Source organism: Callospermophilus lateralis, chromosome 5 (assembly GCF_048772815.1).
Source record: "Callospermophilus lateralis isolate mCalLat2 chromosome 5, mCalLat2.hap1, whole genome shotgun sequence".
NCBI lineage: Eukaryota > Metazoa > Chordata > Mammalia > Rodentia > Sciuridae > Callospermophilus > Callospermophilus lateralis.
Genome location: NC_135309.1, coordinates 57,405,761 through 57,427,226, shown reverse-complemented (window position 1 = coordinate 57,427,226; position 21,466 = coordinate 57,405,761).

The window sequence follows — 21,466 nt, the reverse complement described above, 5'->3', positions numbered from 1 at the left end:
ACTCCAAATTTGGGATGTATCACTACAAACCTGTAGGTTCAGGTTTCTTTAGCAGGGAATATTATTCCAAAGATGTAAATTTTATGACATGTGGATAGTAGATAAAACATGTAAAAAAGCTGTGCCTAAATTGATTTACTAGAATGTTTTATACCAATTTTTAATGGTTTCCTCCCTTTTTCTTCTTTGCTTTCCTTTCTCGGTCCTTCCCTCCCACCTTTCTTTCCACACAACAAATAGCTATTGCATACCTGTTCTATTCTAGGCACTGCACAGGGTGATGGGATATGTTGCAATGAACAAAGCAACAAAAATTCCTGTCCTCATGGAGCTTGCATTTTCTAATGAGTAGGGTAAACATATAATAAAATATATATATATATTTTATACATACGTACATACACACTATGCAAAGTTAGGCAGTGGATAAATGCTGTGAATAACAAGTGAGAATGGTGGGTGGGGGGTGGTGAGTAGATGTGGGAGTCTGGATGAATAGAGAGCCTGAGAAGACTTCACTAAAAGGATGACTAAGGGGGTCCATGCACACTACTAGAGGAAAAGCAGTGCAGCAAGATGGAAAACCAAGTGCAAAAGTCAGTCCTTCAATGGGAGTGTGCTCTGTGGGTTTGGACACTTGATTTCATTGGTTCATTCCAGCTGTAAGCTCTAAGTGTTTATGGCTACTATAATTGTTAATGACAGTTCTACTGCTTGGTTTACTAAAAAGTTCTTTAAGTTGACAGAATGTGTTGTCCTATAATTTGGTTAGTTATTCTTTAAAGGTCTTTGCTTCACAAATGAATTGATATTTGCAATTGAAAAGGGATGTTTCCTCTGCTTTTGAAAAGCTACCTTAAAGTATTGGCATTTGCTTCTTCTAACTTTACAAATCTACTCTATGTTCCTCATAGATTTTAGTAGGAAAATATTTTTTTTTCTAATTTTCAGTTTATTTTGTTTTTGAGTTTCCTTTATATCATCATTTATAAAAACATTGTTTATGCTATTTACTCATACACTAAGAGCACTTCACATATTTTTCATCTTTTTTTAACTATCAATTTTTTTAAAAAAATATGTATTTTTTTAGTTGTAGGTGGACACGATATCTTTATTTCATTTTTTAAATGTGGTGCTGAGGATTTAACCAAGTGCCTCACATGTGCTAGGTGACTACTCTACCACTGAGCCACAGTCCAACCCCCCCATTTTTTTTTTTTTTTTTCAGTTCTTAAACCACATCTTGATATATTCTTCAGGACTTTTTAAAATTTGTTTTATACAGCTTAACAAGTATGTTTCCTCTGTTTAGAATACTATTTATAATGTGTGGCTCTGTCTGTAGTCTTTAGGCTCCTTCAGTCTCTGACCAATCCCTTAACTGCAGAAACACAGGAGCAGAACTAAGGTCAACTACATCTTCCCCAATGAATCATCATGTTCCTGTTTGTAACTGGGTGAACTGTGGATTCCTGATGATTTCCCTGTTTTCATACATGCATATGCACAGAAGCCAATCATACTTTTCAGCTGCAGAATGACTGAATGTGTATTTTTATTACATACCAGGCTTTTAATCACTTCTAGTTAGGTGGTTAAATAGATAGGATTATAAATAGGTGCATTAGACCATGCTTAACTCTGCTACTGTAATAAACGGGGATGCTGATAAATGCAGAGAGATACATGACCAAAAAGCACAATGTGATTTGAATAGTTTTCCCCCTAGGCTTTTACTGGAACATTATTCATGACTGGTTTACATTAATCACTAAATGAAGTTTTGTTTCTTCTCTGCACTGTTACAGTGTTATCTTTGCTGATGACAACATGAATTGCCAAAGGCCAGAGCTTGTTTATATTATGTGTGCCATTTCTCTGGCTGAGTATAGAGTCAGTACCAAATGGTAAATTAAAGATTCCCAAAAGACAAGCGTACTTGGCTCCATTATATTACTATGATGAATCTGCCATTAATACGCTTCTAATTGTTTTACTTTTATAGACATAAAATCAGTCCCCTTAGTGACTAATAATAGGGTTTATTGATTTTACTAAACATTATTCATTCCAGGCCTGCTCATATCAGCTTGTCCTGAACATATGCAAAAAGCCTGCAGTGCTGACACAGTGCAAATTAACTTCCTGGAGAAATGAGAGTGAAGAGTTGTTTACAGCTGTGGTCCCATTGAATACAGAATATTAAAAACAAGGTAATAGGCTCCATATAGAACCATTTATTCCTAGATTAGAGTCTCAGATGGCTTTTTCATGGAAACTTGCCATTGATGTTCAGCCCAGGTCATTAACACTTAACAGAGTAAAAAGGCTGGCCTTATGCATTGGCTCTGACTGTGACCCTGATTTAGTGTGGTTTCAGCCCCAGAGTCCCTGAGTAACCAGAATGAATAGCTCTGATTGATACAGGATAAAACAGCAGTTTAAATGATAATTACTGGTCATTTCATTCCCTCTGACTCAGAAAAGAGACAAGACAGGCAAAGCCATTTATGATTGTTTTTGTCACTAACTACAGTCATCCATTCCCTGCTTCCCGCAGTAGTCAGAGTCATAAATGCTGCTTACTTTCAGTTAACTTTAGGACAGGAAGCAAAGACGCAGTCTGACTATTAGCACAGCCTCAACCATGAATTCTTCTTTGCTTTTATTAACAAAATCACTCTTTCAAGCAGGGAATGGGGGCTGGGGATGTAGCTCAGTGGTAGAGTGCTTGCCTAGCAAGTGTGAGGCCCGGGGTTCCATCACCAGTACTAGGTGGGAAATGGCTATCAGCCTCAGCACTACTGATGTTGTTTTATACCAGATAGTACCCATGGCATGCACCCCAGAGAAGCCAGTAGCCACTTCTCTATCAAACTATGAAAACCATCTGGTCATGGGAATTCTAGAACTCCTGCCTACCACCCCACAGGAAGACTCCTGAGTCCTCTTGTTCTTTGTTGCTTCAGGAGGTAAAAAAAAGCCATCGCTGGCTCATGGTAACCACATGAAAATATAATCTGGATGCTCATTTAACCAACATGGATGAAGTTGGTCCAGATTGCCAGCTTTTCAAAGAGAATTAGAATAAATGAATGATTCAGATTTTAACATAATTAATAGTTTGAAATTAACTCAATTTTTAAAAAAAAGTATTTGAGGGCTGAATTCAGTTCATAGCACACAAATTTACAATGCGATTTTGTATTTGCCCCCGAAAAAACATATTTTTCACCCCCTGAAATGAAGACTAAGAAGTTGGAAAAGTGATTCTTAAGTGAGCTGCTGGGATTAAACTTGGATTTCCTTCCCACAGGGAGCGTCATTTATTTCATATACAGGAATAAATTTTGAGAGATTCTCAGACGATTTCAGTAAAGAATTTCACTTAGACATTTAAAAATAAAATGAAAGAAGCCAAAATCTCAGATGCAGAGAAAATTAAGTTCTCCAGGACCATTGTGAGCACAAGGCATTGACAATGTCCAGAGGCCTATGCAGATTCAGGGACCAGGTTTATGGCCTGACCATATTGTCCTGACATATATTCATTTATTGTCATGCACCTTTCCACATGGAATGGCAAGTAGTGAGATGAGACCAAAGTTTTCACCTGGTCCGTAGTAGATATGCTGACTACAGCACCTGCTATCCAGGTGAGCATGGGTGAGACCTGGCTTTGTAGGCAGCCTCATGTAAAATGCAGCTGTTCACCACCTCTGCAAGAAACTTAGCACTTAAAGAAGGAAATCATGATACTATAGCTTTCAGGGGCATCCAACCCTCCTCATTTTCAAGCCAGCAGTTTTTACCTTAGGCATTTGAAAGCAATCGTTATTGCTTTAGTCAGAAAAGTTTAGAAATCAACATCATCAGGTATTGACCTCCAATGACTGCAGAGGTGTTTTCATTTTACACAGTCCTCACATCTTATTCAATTCACTTGAATCCCTCTTAAAAGGATCCTGGACTACTTGGGGTCCATCCAGATAATCCTGTATACTCTTCCCATATCAAGGTTAATTGATAAGCAATCTTAAGTTCCTTTTCCCATGTAACCTAACATTGATAGATTCTGGGGATTAGCATGTGAGCATCTTTCAGCAGCCATTGTTCAATAACATCCTACATAATTTTCTTTTTGTCTAGGACATAATAACAATAGTTATAATAATAAAATAATAATTATACATTTATTAAAATAAGGTAACTGGCATAGTTATGATCATTATACTAATAATATATGGTATTAACTATGCACTATTAACTAGGCTTAGACATTGTTCTAAGCACTTTACATATACCAATTCATTTAATTCTCATAACCCCATTTACTACTTCTCTGAAGCAAGGAGTGACTTTATCTATTTTGTCCACTTCGAGGGAATATCACAGGTTGGTAATTTCCAAACAATAGAAGTTTATTTGGTTTCTGGTTTTGGAATCTGGGGAGTTTGAAATTTAGAGACTATATCTGGCAAGAGGCTTCTTGCTGCTTAGTAGTAGAAAGCCTCACCTGGGAGAGAGAAGGAGAGGAGAAGGGGATATCTCAAGACAGCACAAAACCATGCTTGAGGGCAGAAGTCCCATGGCCATCACCTCTTAGGGGCCTCACCTCTCAACACTGTTGCCCTGAGGGTTAATTTTTCAACACCTGAACTTGAGGGGACACATTCAAACCACAGCACCAGGCCAAGTCCTTTGTCCAAGTTCACACTGCTGTGTCACAGAGGTGGGATTCATGACTACTATACTATGCTTCTGCCGAAAGGGATCATGAACTCCCTTAGGCTTTCCCTTAGGCTGCTGTTGGAATAGGATCATGAACTCCCTTAGGCTTTAACCAGCTTTTCTTTGTTAAAGTATTTATTACTTTCAAAGGCTCAAATGCAGAAAATACAGTCTGCGTCTCTAGTCTTCTGTTAGACAAAACTCCGGACAGCCTTGCATGGGGAAATACCCCTCTGTGTCAGTGCCTGTCGCCCATCCTGGCTATACTCCACATTCAGGCCCAGGATTCCGAGAGCCCAGCGGGTCCTCGGTGCATTGTTGGCAGAGATTGCTGGAACAATGGAACCCATTGTTATGGTGGCCCTTGCTTTCTTGAATACTGCACGGATCTAATAACTAGGAGCTCAGAAAGCAAGGGTTGGGCTTGATGAGAGACAGTGCTCTGGAACATGTCTAGCAAGGTGGCTGTACAGCTGGATGTTTTCAGCTGCACAAAGAAGAAACCGTGATTCAAACTGCCTTCAAGGAAGTGTATTCTCTCAACACTAAGGCAGGAGCAAGTTGAGCTCAGGCTTTATCCTGTGTGCTGATGTGATGACTCAGCTTATCGAAATACTCCACTTGTTTCTCCTTGCCTTTATCCACATGTTCATGGTCACAGGAGCTCTAGAAGACCTATTCGAAGGAGAGGACAGTGTCTTCCTGTGTGTCTGTCTCAGGAGGGGAGAAATCTTTCTTGGTCACCTCCTTGGTCCCATCCTGGCCACACACTCCTAAACTATCACCAGTGAGATTTTCATGACTTTCTCAGACTAAGAAGGATGAAACTTTGTCCCTGAGTCACACATGGGAAGTGCTGAATGTGGCTCAGACCTAGGGTTCTGTGAGAGCAAAAGTTGAGATGAGTGTCTCAATATCCAACTCATAAACCTTTCCTGTGGGGTGAAGGATTCTCCTGTAGTCCTCCCTGATCCTCTTGGGATATAAGTCTGGGTGTGGGATGGGTGTGCGTGAGAAGTGGCAGTTGTTTACACTCAAGCGAAACTCAGCCCCTCAATTATAACTGATTCTCTCTTAGAGAATCTGATGATTGGGCAGAATTAGGATAATGAGGCACTCATGGCATGAGGCTCCCCCAGGCAGCCAAAGGAATATGGAGGAATGATTCAGAAACCCACCACATTTCTTTTCATCTCTTACATATGTAGTTGAGTAAGACTACTGATGGGAAGAAAGGTACTCCCTGCTGTCATGCCAGCATGCATACATATACATACTCCTTCGCCCCCCCCCCCCGCAGAGATTCCTCAGAACTTAGATCCTATAAGAAAAATGAGGGATCTACCATCTCCCTAGTAGAAGGAGGCAGCAGGGTTGCCTCCAAATCAGGCTGTCTCCAAGCTGAGGGCTGAGAGAAAAGAGGAAATGAGGACCAAAGAAGAACAGAGATAAGATTAGGAAGGGTGGGGTGGACTGAAATATTAGGGCAGGTAAGCATTGGGTCCTGGTATACCAAAAATGGAAAGATAAACAAAATAGACCACTGGCACAGGGAGAGTCTCTTCACACCAGAAACAAAGAAGATTCCATGAGGAGAAAGAGAAACAAGGCTTAGGCTTAGAGTTAGAGTCATTGATCTAGAGTTATTGAAGGCTTTAGGTTGAGAAAGACCTTGTCCAGGTCTCAGGAAACAGTCCTGCTACTGCTGGAAGAAGAGTAGCTGGGGAACCCCTCGGTACTCACACTTGCATGGGGAAATACCCCTCTATGCCTTTGTCTTCTCTCCATTCTGAGAGCAGAACTTGTCTAGTAGAGAAGAAGATAAAGAGTGCCCCTAATTTCTTGCCTCTCCTCCACTTTGCTGGATTCCTATGTGCACAGGACTAACATGCTCACATGTGGAAAAAGGAAAATCAGATGGTATCATGCAGAGATCCCTGCCTGGGCAAGCAGTGAGCTAGTGCCCATCTAGCATATTAGTCTTGGAACCCCTTGGAGTGAGATTAATTCCTGCAAAAGAAGGAATTTGGAAAGTGAGTAACCAGGACATGAGACAGTATCCATCCAGAAAATATTTCTTGAGTATCTACTAAGATCCAGGTGTTTGCTTGAAACAAAGAGCCCAGATACTGTCCTCTTAGTTCTTATAGTTGGGCAGCCCTCCCCTCTCTGAGAAGCCAAATGTTTCTGTAGAGCTAGGCAAGGCAGAACTCTGCAGACCTGCTGTTGGCTGAGAAGATCTGATGTGAAGACAAGAGTTTACTTTAAGACTCTGCTGTAGAAGTTCCCAGGTGCCTGTATGTCTGCTGCCCCCAATCCCCTACCAGCCCCTCTGTGGCAAGATATTAAAACATGTTTAATAAAAGATGGATTTTTTTTTTTCTGAAAATAGTGTGATGTCCAGACTATATCCCCCAGTCAGGCTGCTTCCAAGCTGAGGGCTGAAGCAGGGTGAGTCATGAGGCGGGGGTACCCTGGTAGACAGCTCAGGGGGCCTCTGACCTAGCAGCACAGTGAGCTTGGCATTAACTGGCCACTAGGAACTACAGATGTGCCACAGGTAGGAAGATGTGGTGACTTATTCCCCACCCTCACCTGGAGTCCTAATCCCCATCTGAGTAGGCTGAAGAATCAGATCCAAAAGAAAGCCACACAGCTGGAATTCCCCAGTGCTTCTTGGTAATCAGGTTGTAGATGATTTTTAGCTTAAGAGTCTTTGTATTGTGGTGATGCAGATTCTGGCAACCTGTGGGAATGGTGGACGTTCTTATAGGTAAGATATGCTGAGGGTATGTAGGTGACCAAACCACATTTCCAGGTTAGCTGAAGGGATTCTTTGCATCATCCAGTGGTGGAAATTAATGGACTGGTGCTGAATATTAATATCATATTCTCTTGGAAGGTCAAGTATCTCTAATCTTGTCCCACGTAATGTAAGCAGCCACATGGGCTCTGCAGCTCTTTCCGAATGCTCGGCAGGGCTCACCCACTCACTTCTGCTTACCAGTGCCACCATGCTTGAGCCAAGGCCTTTTCAGTTGTCAATAATAGAAACCCATTCAAACAAACTTAAGTGAAATGGATTTAACACAAAAACAGAGAGAGCCTTATGGTAACAAGGATAGGAGGAGTACCCAAACTCCAGGAGGGGCTGGTACAGGGACTTATGAGCTCTTCTGGCACCTTGAACAGCCTCCCTCCTTTTTCTCCCTCTCTTTCTCATGTCACATCCTGTTGTGTCCATATACTCTCCTTCTTTGCCTCTTTCTTTCTCTCTCTGCACACTGACTCATTCTCCAAGCATATATCCTCCCCTGACTGGCTGGTACTGTCTAGCATCTCTTAGTTAAAGTACAAAGTCCCTGCGGAGAGGCTGGAAGGGGCCTTGCCTGGGTCCAGTGAGCAAGAGGATCCAGCAGGATAGAATGAACTTGCTTGGCTAAGGAGGTAGAGGTGAGGGGGGAGAGTGGGATCAGGCTAATAGACTGGTTTCTAGTTTGGGCTTTTTTTGATCAGCCCTACATATTAGCCCACTGTCCAAGCAATATTTATGGCCAGAAGCAGAAGCCCATTCAAACCAGCTTAGTTATACAAACCAGCTTAGTTATATGAACGACTCACTGAGAGGTTAGAAGGATCTGTCGAAGGAATTGGCAGGTTGCAGGGATAGTGTCTAGAAAACCTATGTCCCTCTGGAGTATCACCTGATTTCTTACTCTCCTTGGTCTTCTTCTGTTGACAGACCATTTTTACCTCCTGGTGGCTTTTCTGTTCTTATAATCTAATGTGACTTGGGATTGCTGTAGAGCCCACTGTGGCCACTTTCCACTATTATTTAACTGGCTCAGCCTTTTGGTCCATATTCCAAATTCCTGTGCCAAGTACAATGAATTTATGTCCCTTGTAATAACCAAATGTGACTGGGCCAGACTTGGGTGAGGTAGGGCAGAGTTATATAAAACCAAGGACTATCAACCCTCTTAGGACTTAGGAAATTTCAATGACAGCAAATTCTGTGCCAAGAACAGAGGTGGGGTGGACACAAAGATTAAATATTTGTTTTTATTACTGCACAAAAATAGAAATGTCCCTCTTGCCTTAGGGACCACCTATCTTCTTTGCCCTACTTTAATTTTTATACATTGCTCATCTTTATGACTTGTTAAATGTTTGTTTGTTTATGGTTTTCTCCTCCCATGAGAACTTGATAAGGGTAGGAATGTAATCTCTTTACTGTTCTTATCTCCAGTCCCAGAACAGAGTGCACCTAGAACGGACGCATCAATAAATGTTGTCATATGATAGAGAAAATGAGTATGATAGACATCTCAGGATTCAATAAGGATATCATTGACCCAATGCCTTCTTTGAGAATCTGCCTCCTCCCCATGGCTGTATAAGGTTTTGTCATTCACGAGGAACCCCTTAGACCATATGCTAATGAGGTGACTCTTGGCAGGCCCCAGATAGCTTCAGTCTGGGTTCTGATCATCAGATGAACCAATCACATTACTAGAAGGATGGAACTTTTGAAGAAGAGAAGGACTGAAGATTGAGTTCAGACACCAGTGGGCAGAGCTTTAATCAGTCACGCCAAGGCAATAACATTTTAATAAAAAAAAAAAAAAAGAAAAGAAAAAATTTTAGTAACAAATCAGGGGCCTTCCAGGTTGGTGAACACATGCATGTCTTGGAAGGTGGCCTTCCTGGAGAGGGCCTGGAAGCCCTCTCCACATGCCCATATATCTTAGACATCTCTTCTAGTTGACTGTTCCTGGGTTGTATCCTTTATAATAAAACTGTAATTTTAAGAATAACTCTTTCCTTAGTTCTGTGAGTAATTCTAGTAAATTATCAAACCAGGGGGTAGGGAGGAGGGGAAAAGGGCCTTAAGAGACCCCATATCTGTAGTTGGCTTAGTGGACATGGAAGTAGTCTGGGAACCCCCTTGTGGCTGGCACCTGAAGTGGGAGGCAGTCTTATGGGACTGAACCCTTTCCCTGGGGGGTTTGCATTAACTCCAGATAGAGGGTCAGAACTGAATTATAGGAAAACCATTGGTGGTGGGATATTGAAGAATTATTGTTGGAAAATGATGTATAACTAACTTTATCTGGGAGGCCCAGGAAAGAGATAGCTGAAGAAAATGAGGGAGCAAGCTATGCATATGACTGAAAAGAGTGTTTCAGTCAGGAGGAGAAGTGCAGAGGGCCTGAGGAAAGACTGTGTTTTGAGTCTAAGCAAAAGCAAGCAAAATTGGACTGTGAGAGGCAGGATGGTAGAGGAGATTCTACATTGTTACAACCTTGATGCAGGGGTAGCATCCAACTATAGGACCAGGTAGGCTAATAGGCATGCTGCAGCAAGCTCACAGATTTAAGATGAACAGGTCACACAGTTAATTGAAGCAATTTAAGTGAAAGTGTGGAGTGAAAAGAAAGTGCAAGAAGTGAGTGGAAAAACACATTTAGGCTGGGGTACAAGCAAATAGAAGGCGATACCCCAGAATTCTACGGTACACAGTGTTGATGTATCATGCTTCTGTCTATGCCGCATCAGCCACTCCTACTAATGGTGTGGTTACAAGGGCCAACATGGAGTGTGAGGAAGATGGAACATGCCTGGAGTCAGCACATGCTTGCTCTGTTGGAGAGCCTGGCCAAGAGCTTTAGTGTTAGCCTGATGAACAATTTGAGGTTTTATTTACAGCTCCAGTGGAGGGGGCAGGTGGTACTGTGCATAGCTGTCACCAAAGCATGGTTAAAGTAAGACCTTATGGATAGTGAGTGCTTTGTGTCCTCACGTATATTTTGGATAGAATGAATATTCAGTGCTTTGTGTGTTTCGTGTATATTTAGTATATCATGAATATTTAACGTTTACTTGGTACTTTCATTCCTTTCTATCTAGGTTCATGCATATATGCTCTACTTTTATCTGTCTGACATATCTCCCAGGTAAATAATTTAATTATCGGTGCTAACACATGTTCTAATTTACATCAGTCTCATTTGCTTTGTTGTCTTCTATAGCAGAATTGAGTATTCTCAGTTCAGGAAGTGCTCATTGCCTGATGTCCAAGGACTGTTTTGCTCATGTTTGGGTGGGGAAAGTGGCTGCTAATTAGGATGTTGTAAGCTCTTGTAAAAACTTTATTTTTACTTGGAAAGGCATGAAAGAGCTGCCTGCTTAGATGAGCCTGTATCACTTGCAAGAAAGATTTTAGGCAGGAGGTAGGAAAAATTATAGAAGCTGGTGACAGCGGCTTCTTTGTAGGATGGTGTCATGTAAAAGTGCTGAGAATGAGGGTTGGAGGGAGGGTGAGGGTAATGAATATTAATTTCACTTCTTTGACTATCAGCCATTTCAGTTTTATCATGCTGACAAGAGGACCAAAAAAGGTGGGATAAGAAAGCCACCCCACGATGTCAAGGGAGAGGCTGGACAGAGTGGACAAGGGTCACCCCGGAGAACAGATGCAGCCAACTCTAGAAGGAATCATAATGGGAAAGTTTGCAATATGGCTTTTGACTAATCGGATTTTGCAATGAGCTTGACTCAACCCCCTAAGATGTTCTTTTCCTTATGTATTTCACTTTGCCCAGTTGGATAGATTTTTGAATGGCATTATATTATATACTTTAATTGCACCATTTTCATGATTGAAATTAGCGTGAACAGAATACTGACGTATTCTCTACTCTGATTAAAAAAAAAAAAGTATTGCAGTGTAGCCAGGTGTGGTGGCACACCCGTGTATTAATAGAGACTCTGGAGGCTGAGGCAAGAGGATTTTTAAATTTGAGGCCTGCCTGGGCAGTTTAGTGAGACCTTGCCTCAAAATAAAAATGGCTAGGGATATAACTTAGTAGTGGATGGTCTGTGGGCTCAAACCCCAATGTTAACTGGTAGAGAGCCCTAAAAGCCAATTTAAACTCATCTGAAAAAAAGTAATTTAAAAATGTTCTTGTGGAATATAATTATTTTTACTTTTTCTTGGAGTCTGTCTTGCTAAAAAGAATTAAGGAGATTATTCTTTCTTTATGTTCCTATAACATAGAATTCAAAATTATATTTTGTTTTTTAATAAAAGTATCATAAAACTTACAAAATAACTAGAGCATACTCTTAATATTTCTGAGAAGTAAATTTAAACATAAGGGCAATTTTATCTTTCTTTGCAATAAAACATTGCTAAACCAGAAAGTGTGGTATGCTGTTGCCTTAAATATACCTTGACACTTTGGGTCACCAAATGGAAATAAACTAGTCTGGAATCCTATATAATTCTTTACAGCAAAATAAATTTCAGATGAATCAAACCATTAGTAAAACTATCAAAGTACTAGAAGAAAACATGAATAAGTTTATTTATGCTCTTGGAGTTTGCATGGTATTTCTGTGCATAGCATAAAATTCAGAAGGCTTATGGCTTATAGGAAAGATGGTTGATTTGATGACATAAAAAAAATTTTAACTTGCATTTTGGAAGTAACATCATAAATGAAGTCAAATAGTAAATTAGCAAAAAAAAAAAAAAAGAGAGAAAATACTTGCAAAATTTACCTCAGGCAAAAGGCCAAGGTTTTTGCTAAAATTATTTTTAGAAAGCACTGAGCCAGAAGCCTCACAGAAAGGATGCAAAGGGTATAAACAACAAGTTAGCTAAAAAGAATTGTAATGACTGACAGAAATAGAAAAAGATGGTCCAATGTTAAGTTAAAAGGACAACAGATTATTTTTCATATGTCAGTATGACAAAGGTTAAATGCTCGTGAGGATGTGTTTCAAAATTCTTACATGTTAAGAGAGAAATAAGTTAGAGATAAATTTCACACCGTTTGTCAGAAACATAGACGCACATAGTAATTTCCTTTTGGGGAATAGCCGACAGCCATTCTCATTCAACTGCATGAAGACACTGTTAAAAAAATGTTCATAGCGTCATTTTAAACAACTGAAAACTACTTCAGCATTCATCACTGTGGTCTAGTAACAGCACAGCCACCACAGGCTGCCTTGAAAAGGATGAAATAAGTCTTATGTATTCACAATACTGTGGCCACAACATATAGTTAATGTGAATTTGCTGGGTAAGGTCTATGTAGAGTACTGAGTGTAATCTCATTTCTGTTAATAAATGAATATATATTTACTTATGTCTGTATCATATGTTTGTATATGTATATGAATATGGGTTTGTGCAATATATTTGTATTTGAGCAGAAAAATCTAGAAAGTGAACATCTCAAACTGTGAGCATTCATTAATAATAATGAATAATGAATGGAAAGTGGGAAGAAGTGGCTCAGAGAAAAAAGGGAATTTTATCGTTAATTAATATCATAATGAACTATTTGGTCTTTTAAAACAATGGACAAGAATCACTTTAAAAATAAACTGTCATTTCTCTCACCAATAATATGTGGCAGGATGTGTCTCTATCTTCTCTTTCTCTTGCTATCACTATCTCTACGTAATTCATCTTTAATTAGTTATACATGTGTTAAATGGAGGAGAATATTTATTAATTATAGAATCTTTTATAGTGATATTCACTGCTCTAAAATGTATTAAACAAAATTAATTCTTGGCTATTATTGGATAATGTGTTATTATTGCATAACATTATGTGTATTGTCTTACAAACTTAAGGAAAATGCTCAAATGGAGAAGGAAACTCCATTTGGAGAACTTCGTTAATAATGAGTTTAGTACCCTCACATGTTTCTTATATCTCACAGTTAAAAATGGAATATATGAATTGTGAAGAAGTCTATACAAAGTTCTTTTCATATATGTGTTATTTCATAATAAAATAATGGGGACAGTCTCATCATTTAAATATGTCCAGTTGTAATGGGCCGCTAGGAGTGATTAGTGGACTTATTGGCATTATTGCTACCATTTATAAAGGGTAGTTCAGAGACCTGAAGCAGGGGACATAGAGTGGCTTAGGTCTTTAGCAAGAAGTGAATTTGGTAAGGAGGAGATAAGATTAGGTATCTTCCAAAGTGACAGAAAAGCTTTTTTTCTTTCTTTCTTAGCCTCTCAGGACTTCAGTAACAGATGGAAACAGGGCATGTAAGCATACTTAGGACAGCTCTTGGAGCAAAACAATTGCAATAAATTGCTATTTCATATGCTCATATATATTTCTATGCCAATAGAGGCAAGACTGCATTTTTAATATTTTTCATTGGCCTGGAATATCTTTGCCCATCCTTTTCATTTTAATCTTTCTGAATTGTGTGCTATGGATGAGTCTTCTTTATGCAGTATAGAGATTAGTTTCTTAGAAATTCAATCTGAAAAATCTATTTCTGTTAATAAAGTTTGGTCCATTTTTATTTATGGCTCTGAAAGATAGTTTATTTCTGTTTCATCATATTATTTTGTCTTATTTTCTTTTGCTCATTTTAATATTGTAATCCTTCAAATATTTGGGGAAGTTTAAATTTTTGTATAAATAGTTTGTATTTTTATACAAACATTTAAAAAAACTCTTTTGAGTTAGTTAAAGACATAATTACATCATACAGTTCATCTTTAATTAGTTATACATGTGTTAAATGAAGGAGAATATTTATTAATTATAGAACCTTTTATAGTGATATTCACTGCTCTAAAATGTATTAAAGTTTATTCTTGGCTATTATTGGATAACGTGTTATTATTGCATAACATTACAAAGGTTACTTTATATAAAGGCTACCTTTATATAATAATACCATTTCTCAAAAACTGAAGAGGATCAGTAGAGTAGAGGAAAGAAATCAGGGAGAGAGAGGGAAGAAAGGGGAGGTGCTGGTGATATTGGCTAACTTATATTGTTATATCATATGCATGAATGAATATGTAACAACAAATCCCACCATCATTTATAATTATTATGTACCCATAAAAAATATGAAAAAAACCCAAATCCCAATTCTCTTTGTTCCTTACTATTATCAGTGATAAAATTAGTTTATGTTCTCTTTCTTCCTGTATACTTCCCTTCCTCCAAATTTACTCACATTGTTTTATTGTCAGCTTTGTAGTGCCAATCACATTTTGACTTCCACCACTTGCTTGGTCAATATTAACTTTCTATTTATTTATTTGTGGTACTGGGAATTGAACCCATGGCTTTGTGCATGCTAAGCAAGTGTCTACCACTGAACTCTATACCGCCAGGCAATTCAATACTTCACTTCCTTTTTTTTCTTTGTTCCTTTTTTTCCAGGGCATACAATATTAGATAACATTCTTTTGTCTTATTTATTTTCTGCCTTCTACTTTCTCCTCTCATGTTTTTAAAGTCGTTTTAAGACAAGTTATAAAAAGTTTTTTTCATACTTAAAACAAATCTCATTGTAAAAATGACTTGCTCTTTTTGCTGAGTTATCTGGAATATTATTTCTTTATCTTAAAATTTTCATTGCTTTATTAGATGATGTCTCAGTGTTGGTGGTTCTAGTTTAATTTTTCCTGACACTTGGCAAGCGTTTTGAGTGTGTAGATACAAGTCTTCATTTATTTCAAAAAATCTTATCCTTGATCATTTAAAAATACTTGCTCAATTTTATTGTAATCTGTTTGGAGGTTCCAACTATGTGTATGCTGTATATCCTTTAAATTCTGTATCTATTAGATACATTTTTATCTTTCAAATAACTATGGTTTTCTGTAAAATGTTAATTTTTTCTTATTTCTATCTCATAGTGTTAGTTTATTTCCTTTCTGACTTCAGCATTCCTTTTCAAGTTTTCTGAAGTTTCTATTTTGCCCTTTGTTCCTTCCATTAGAAAATAACACTTTTGTTAAATTTTTTTTCTTGTATTCATTGCCTAAGTTTTGCCAGCAAAAAAAAAAAAAAAAAAAAAAAAAAAAAATCCCTCAGGTATTTGGTCTTTGTGTTTTTCTGTTTTTTTTTTTTTTTTTTTACTTTATACTCTTCTTTATAGAGAAATTTGTCTTACTATTTTTTAGATACCACAGTAAATTCTGTGATTATTAATTTCATTTCATTCCATGGCAATATTTTTCATATGAGTATGTGTACATGAGTGTGAGTGTGTGTTTTCAAATCTATTGCTAAGTTCTGCTGCTTTAAGTTTGTTTTTTTTTTTTTTTTTAATGTGCTAATTATGTTCTGCATGATTGATTGGGTCAGATTTTCCTGGACTACTTATTTACGGGATGTTTTCGTTAGGAGTGGGAAGTAGGGCAAGATGACATCCCAGATTTTGTGACTCAAGGTTCTTTCCCTTGCTACCTTAGGGTATCTTGCTTCCCTACAGCCTCTCTGTGCAGTATGATCACACTTCCTGTTGTTCCCTGGAAACTAGTAGCTTGATCTCACCCCTGTTCCCTCTTTAGGACAACCTTCTGCTTAGTGCTTCACTTCCGAGGGTGTTCCCTTCATTCTAAGTGTATGCTTTTGGTTGTGCTTTTGGGGATCCGCTGTCAGCTTGGGTCCCTTCAACCCTTCCCAGGCTGCTCCCTGATTCTGAGTATCTTCTTCTGGGACTCTGCTTGAGGGAGGAGCATTAAGAACAGTAAGTTCGTATGGTGTTATGGGTATCCAGCTCTTATGAAAAAAAAATTTCTTTCATAGCCAAAATTGATCAGTACAGTTTCTGGGAAGAGAAGAGAAATTCTGAAGCAAACTGCTGATACTTTCAGTATTTTCATTTCTATTTTACAAAAATTTTTCATTGTACTAGTCATATATAAATAAATAAGAATAAAGGAAATTCAAATCTCCCCTATTCCTCCTCCCATCCCTCAATAATTATCATTTTTATTAAAAAGATAAAAACCACAACAAAATATTTCTCCATGTAGATTTATGAAATTAATATTATTTATTTTAAAATTCATCTTTTTAATCTTACCTTTTATTAATACTTTCTCATCTTTCTGCTTCCAATCCCCTATCTCATCTTTCTGTTCTATACTTTACAATTTAGCCTCAGAACTTTAAATAATAAATTGTTACAAGAATTATTGTTCTTAAAATATAGCAATTCCTCCAAACTTCTTGATTTTCATTTCTTTATTCTCTGCTTTCATTTAAACCCATCTCTTTACCAAAATCTGAAAGCAAGAAATGAAACTCCTGATGTTTCTCCATATATAACTTTCTTTATTTTGGTTTTGGCTGTATTGGGGATTGAACCCAGGGTCTCATGCATGCTAGTAAAGGGCCCTACCTGTAAGCTCCATTCCAATCTCCTTCTTCTTCATTCCTAGCAGACTGTAGAATCCTTTCTTACAAACAGGGAACAAGATTCCCTTTTTGTGAAGGGAGTAGGTAGTTCTGAAGCAATATTATTTTCTTTCTTTTTGTAAAATTATTTTTCACTCTTGTGCAGTTAACATTTTAAACTGTGAGAATGACTTTAATCTAAATATTCACATGAACATTTCTGAAATATTTTGTTTTGAGCAGTCAGTCACTTTAGTGTTTAAACAATTTCTCCATTTCTCCCAATCATAACCATAAAGGAGTTTGTCTTCTTATGCATAAATTTTTCTCCTTAGCAATACAGTCCTATGTGAAGTAAGAAGATCAAAGAAAATTTACTTTTGGTAGACTGTATCTTCATGCTGATCCCCTAAATGAGACTCAAAGCAGCCACACCTCATACATTACTCTTTCGGCCTCTGTGTTAGTCATCTGATTGAGAGGCTGGTTTTGACAGTCTATTATTTAGACAAAACAGTCATTTGGCACAGTTTTGATTTTCAGAGTTTATTCATCCACAATAAGGATAACAAATATAAAAGGAATTCTCTGTAATCAGAATTACTTCAAAAGGAAAAGAAGGTGGAAAGAAAAGAAAACCTAACATTATTCCACTTAAAGTTACTTCTAAGAGTATCTTTTGGGGAAGCTTTTCTACTTTCTGTATTATTGGTCAGGCTCTAGGGATGCAGGAATCCTGGGGAAACAGCACGTGATGTTTTGTACAAGGTGGTCACATCGAAATTTTTCTGGAGGAAAAATATTTTGTTTTAATTGGATCCAAAGACATCCATGAATGAAAAAGTTTAAGAAGTGTTACTAAAGATACTAATAATTTACTATAACTCTGTTTTTAGTGTGGTAGTCATTTGTGACTCTGCCTTTCGTGACTTTGGTGACTACCTCAGTGCTCCTGCCTTCATGCTTAGAGCAGATGGTACAGGCAGGTGCTCCACCTCTGCTCTGGGAGTAGCACCTGACTCAGGTGTGGTTAATAAACATGAAGCATGGTCGACCCTTCTGGTCTACCCTCTTGGCCTCAGTGGCTACTTCAAGAGTGGACAAGTGACTCAACAAAGGCCTGAGATGTTTAGTTTTAAGAATGGGCTGGACTTATTGGGGAAAAAAGCACCTTTTTTTCAGTGAAGTTGTTGAACAGATATGATATAAATATGGTTCTCACAGGGACCTCCAAATAAGATGAGGGGTTTTCTGGAAGTGAAGCTAATTGGAAATAAAATTGAGCCAAGAAACAGAGGGAGACTGACACGATATCTTTTGAATCCCTAAATTTAGTCGTGTCCACGGCAGCCTACTGTACTTTTTCAGTCATCTGAACTGTAAGCAGCCCCTCCCCAGACCTTGTTTGTTTAAGTTAATTTGAGTTGGGATTTTGTCCCTTGAGTCACAGAGTCCTGGTAAATCAATCTCTTTCTCTCTTATTTATTTGTGCAGTGCTGGGAATTGAACTTATGGGCTCACATGTACCATGCAAACACTCTACCTCTGAGCTACATGCCCAGCCCCAAGGCTGGCTTTGAACTTGCAATCCTCCTGTCTCAGCCTCCAGAGTTGCTGGGATTACAAGTGTACATCACCACACGAGGCTCCTGGTGGATATCTGTGTTACATATGGTTTTTGAAAGTGTGGGAGTATCCTCTGTGTGACTTGATGTGCAAGAGTGGTTTAAGTCATGTAATTTATCATTTTGCATTTTTAAATCTGTTCACATAAGTATTTTTGAAGAGAGTTAAGAAAACAGATACCTCTGTTTATTAAGCTGGGATTATAGCTTATGTTTTGTTCTTGACCTACCAGTTTTTGTTCCTGAAAAAAGTGCCTTCCTGCCAAAAATGACTTGCAAATATTAATTGAGCTTCATCTGATATTTTAAGTAGCCAGTTTGGACAGCCCCATGTTACCCTGTAACCCAAAGAAGAAAGGAGAGAAGCAAGATAAACTGGAGGGCACCCAACTGTGGCCTGAGGGTTTTTCTTATTTCTTTCATTTGCAGTAAGTAAGAAAGAGCACTTGCTCTATATAACCCAGGGAAATTAAGACAGAGTACCAAGAATCATTTAGAAAAATCCGCTCATAATTCTAACAAAGTAGATTCTCTTATCTAACGTTCAGTCACAACAAAGATGTGTGCACTCCAGTACTTTTTCAGTTTTTGAAAAAATCAATACCATGTTCATACTAGTGTATGCTTGTATAAAACATGGACCAACGGCAGGTTTCTTTGAGTCCTTATGTAAAAGTGCCCATCTTAATCATCACATGAGTTCTAATTGTCTCCCCTCCCCTCTTACAGAAAGAGTAATGAAAGGACAGCTAAAAGCAGAACTATATAGTTATTTTATAACTGGCACTAACAAATTTCACCAATTACAAAGTCCATTCTGTAAGCAATGAATGTGTGGCTCCCAATTAATCTAGTGCACCTCCAGGCAAGGTCTAAATCAGCTGGATACAGCTAAAGCAATTTGCACACAGCTAAAAGCAAATTGGAAAATCAGTGTTCCACGCTGCTGCCTATCTTTCCAAGCCAAAGACACAATCAGTATTCTGGCAGCAGCCCTCTGTCATGTTATTTGCAGCTATCAATTTTAATTATAACAATTATCGATTAGTTAGGAAAGTGAATAATCTGAAGCTCCAATGAACGACTCTGCTGCTTCAGCACTCCTTCCTGTCTCGTAGGAGATGTTGTGAGTCCTACTCAGAGACCCCACCTCCGTGTCTGGACTCTTCTGTCTTCCTTCCCCTCCCTGACACACGGAATTTCCATTTTGTAATTTGACTTAGAAACTGCTCTGACCTGACATCAAGCTTGGTCAGCATTTTATTTCTAATCAGAGAATTTAAAGGCAATTAAAGAAAAGGAAGCTAGAAACGCTAAGAATTTGGAGTTCATGAGTCTTTTGTTCAGGTGGTTCAAGAAGTGAGAAAATAAACCCAATAACAAAAAAAGAAATAGAAAATTATACATAAGAAAAAGGAGGAAAAGGGCACTATTTGTTAGACGGGACAAGCAGGACAATGTAGTTGAATGGATTAAAAAAAGTGGCTTTGGGGGCTAAAAGGCATGAAAGATCTTTAAGATTATTCCTACTCTCAGTAATTTCATAATTTTTGGAAAATCAAATAATGTTGTTGCTAAACCTTTTTCGAGTAATCTGTAAAATAAGGGTCAAAATTACACAATAAGATTAGTTTATTCATTAGCTGTTTAACTTTTTAGGTAGAAAGAGTTGGCATGGGGAGATGATTACACAATGCATTCTACTTAAAAGGGTTCAAAGATGATTATTAATGTGATGTTGAGCTTTCCCAAACAAGGTCCAACATATTTGTTGAATTAACCATGTTCTCTTCTGAGTCAATTTTCTCCTGTCAGATCTGCATGAAGGAATGCCTAGAGAGGTAGGCAGATACAGAAATGATAGATATGAACATAAATAAATTCATCTCTCACTTTATGAAATAGGTGCATGCTATATAACTATAAAGCGAATTTCTGCAAAGCAAATCCCATTTCCCTATTGATGTCTATTATAAAATCAGATATATATGCATGGAGAAAAATTTCCAAGACACTAAGTCAAAAATTATTACAGGACAGCAGCAGTTCCTTTGAAGTGTCCTCAAAATTTCTAAGTATTTGGCATGGTTTTCCAAATTCTGGGAGTCATCTGGAAACTATACTTGTAGAAAAGTTTGGTTAATGCCTATGAAGGTTCAACAGTTCTTGAAATGAAGCACCCCTCAGGGCTGGGGATGTAACATAGTGATGGAACCCTTGTCTAGGATGCATGAGGCCTGGGTTTAATCCTTGGCACCCTAAAATAAGAAAAAAGATGAAGTTCTTCTTCTCTTTTGTTCCAGTTATTTACAAAGTCCATGTCAAGTAGATGAGTTCTGTGCTTTATCACTTTTTAATCTAAAATCTCGGCACATCAAGCTTATTAATAGAAAGTTGGACAGAGCTGGACCACATTAGATAATCTAGTCTGAAGGTCATAGGTATAGCACAAGGGATTTCAGAGCAGGACCCAATCTAAGAACTAAAGTAAGACCAAAGTCTTCTTATTCTTAGCATTTCTTACAGAAGAACAGTTAAAACCTTAAATAATCAATGATTAATCTCCATTTGTACTTCATAAAGGGAGAATCAGACATTTTGGAGAAGCATGCTTGTAGGACTCAAACCTCCTGGAGAAAATAGTCAACTATGTTTTTTTTTTTTTTTTTTTTTTTTTGGTGTGTGTGTGTGTATGTGTGTATGTGTGTGTGAGTCTGCATGTATATATATACATGTGTAAATATAACTTAAAAATTATTTCAAATTATGTGGGATACAATCTACTTTTTTCACTTTCACTCTAATTTAAGGAAAGACATGACCTACTTTTTAGAGTGCTCTGTATCAGAGAATAAGATTTAAAAAAAATATGAGCATATAATTGCTAGCAAGTCTGTCACTATATTTCAAG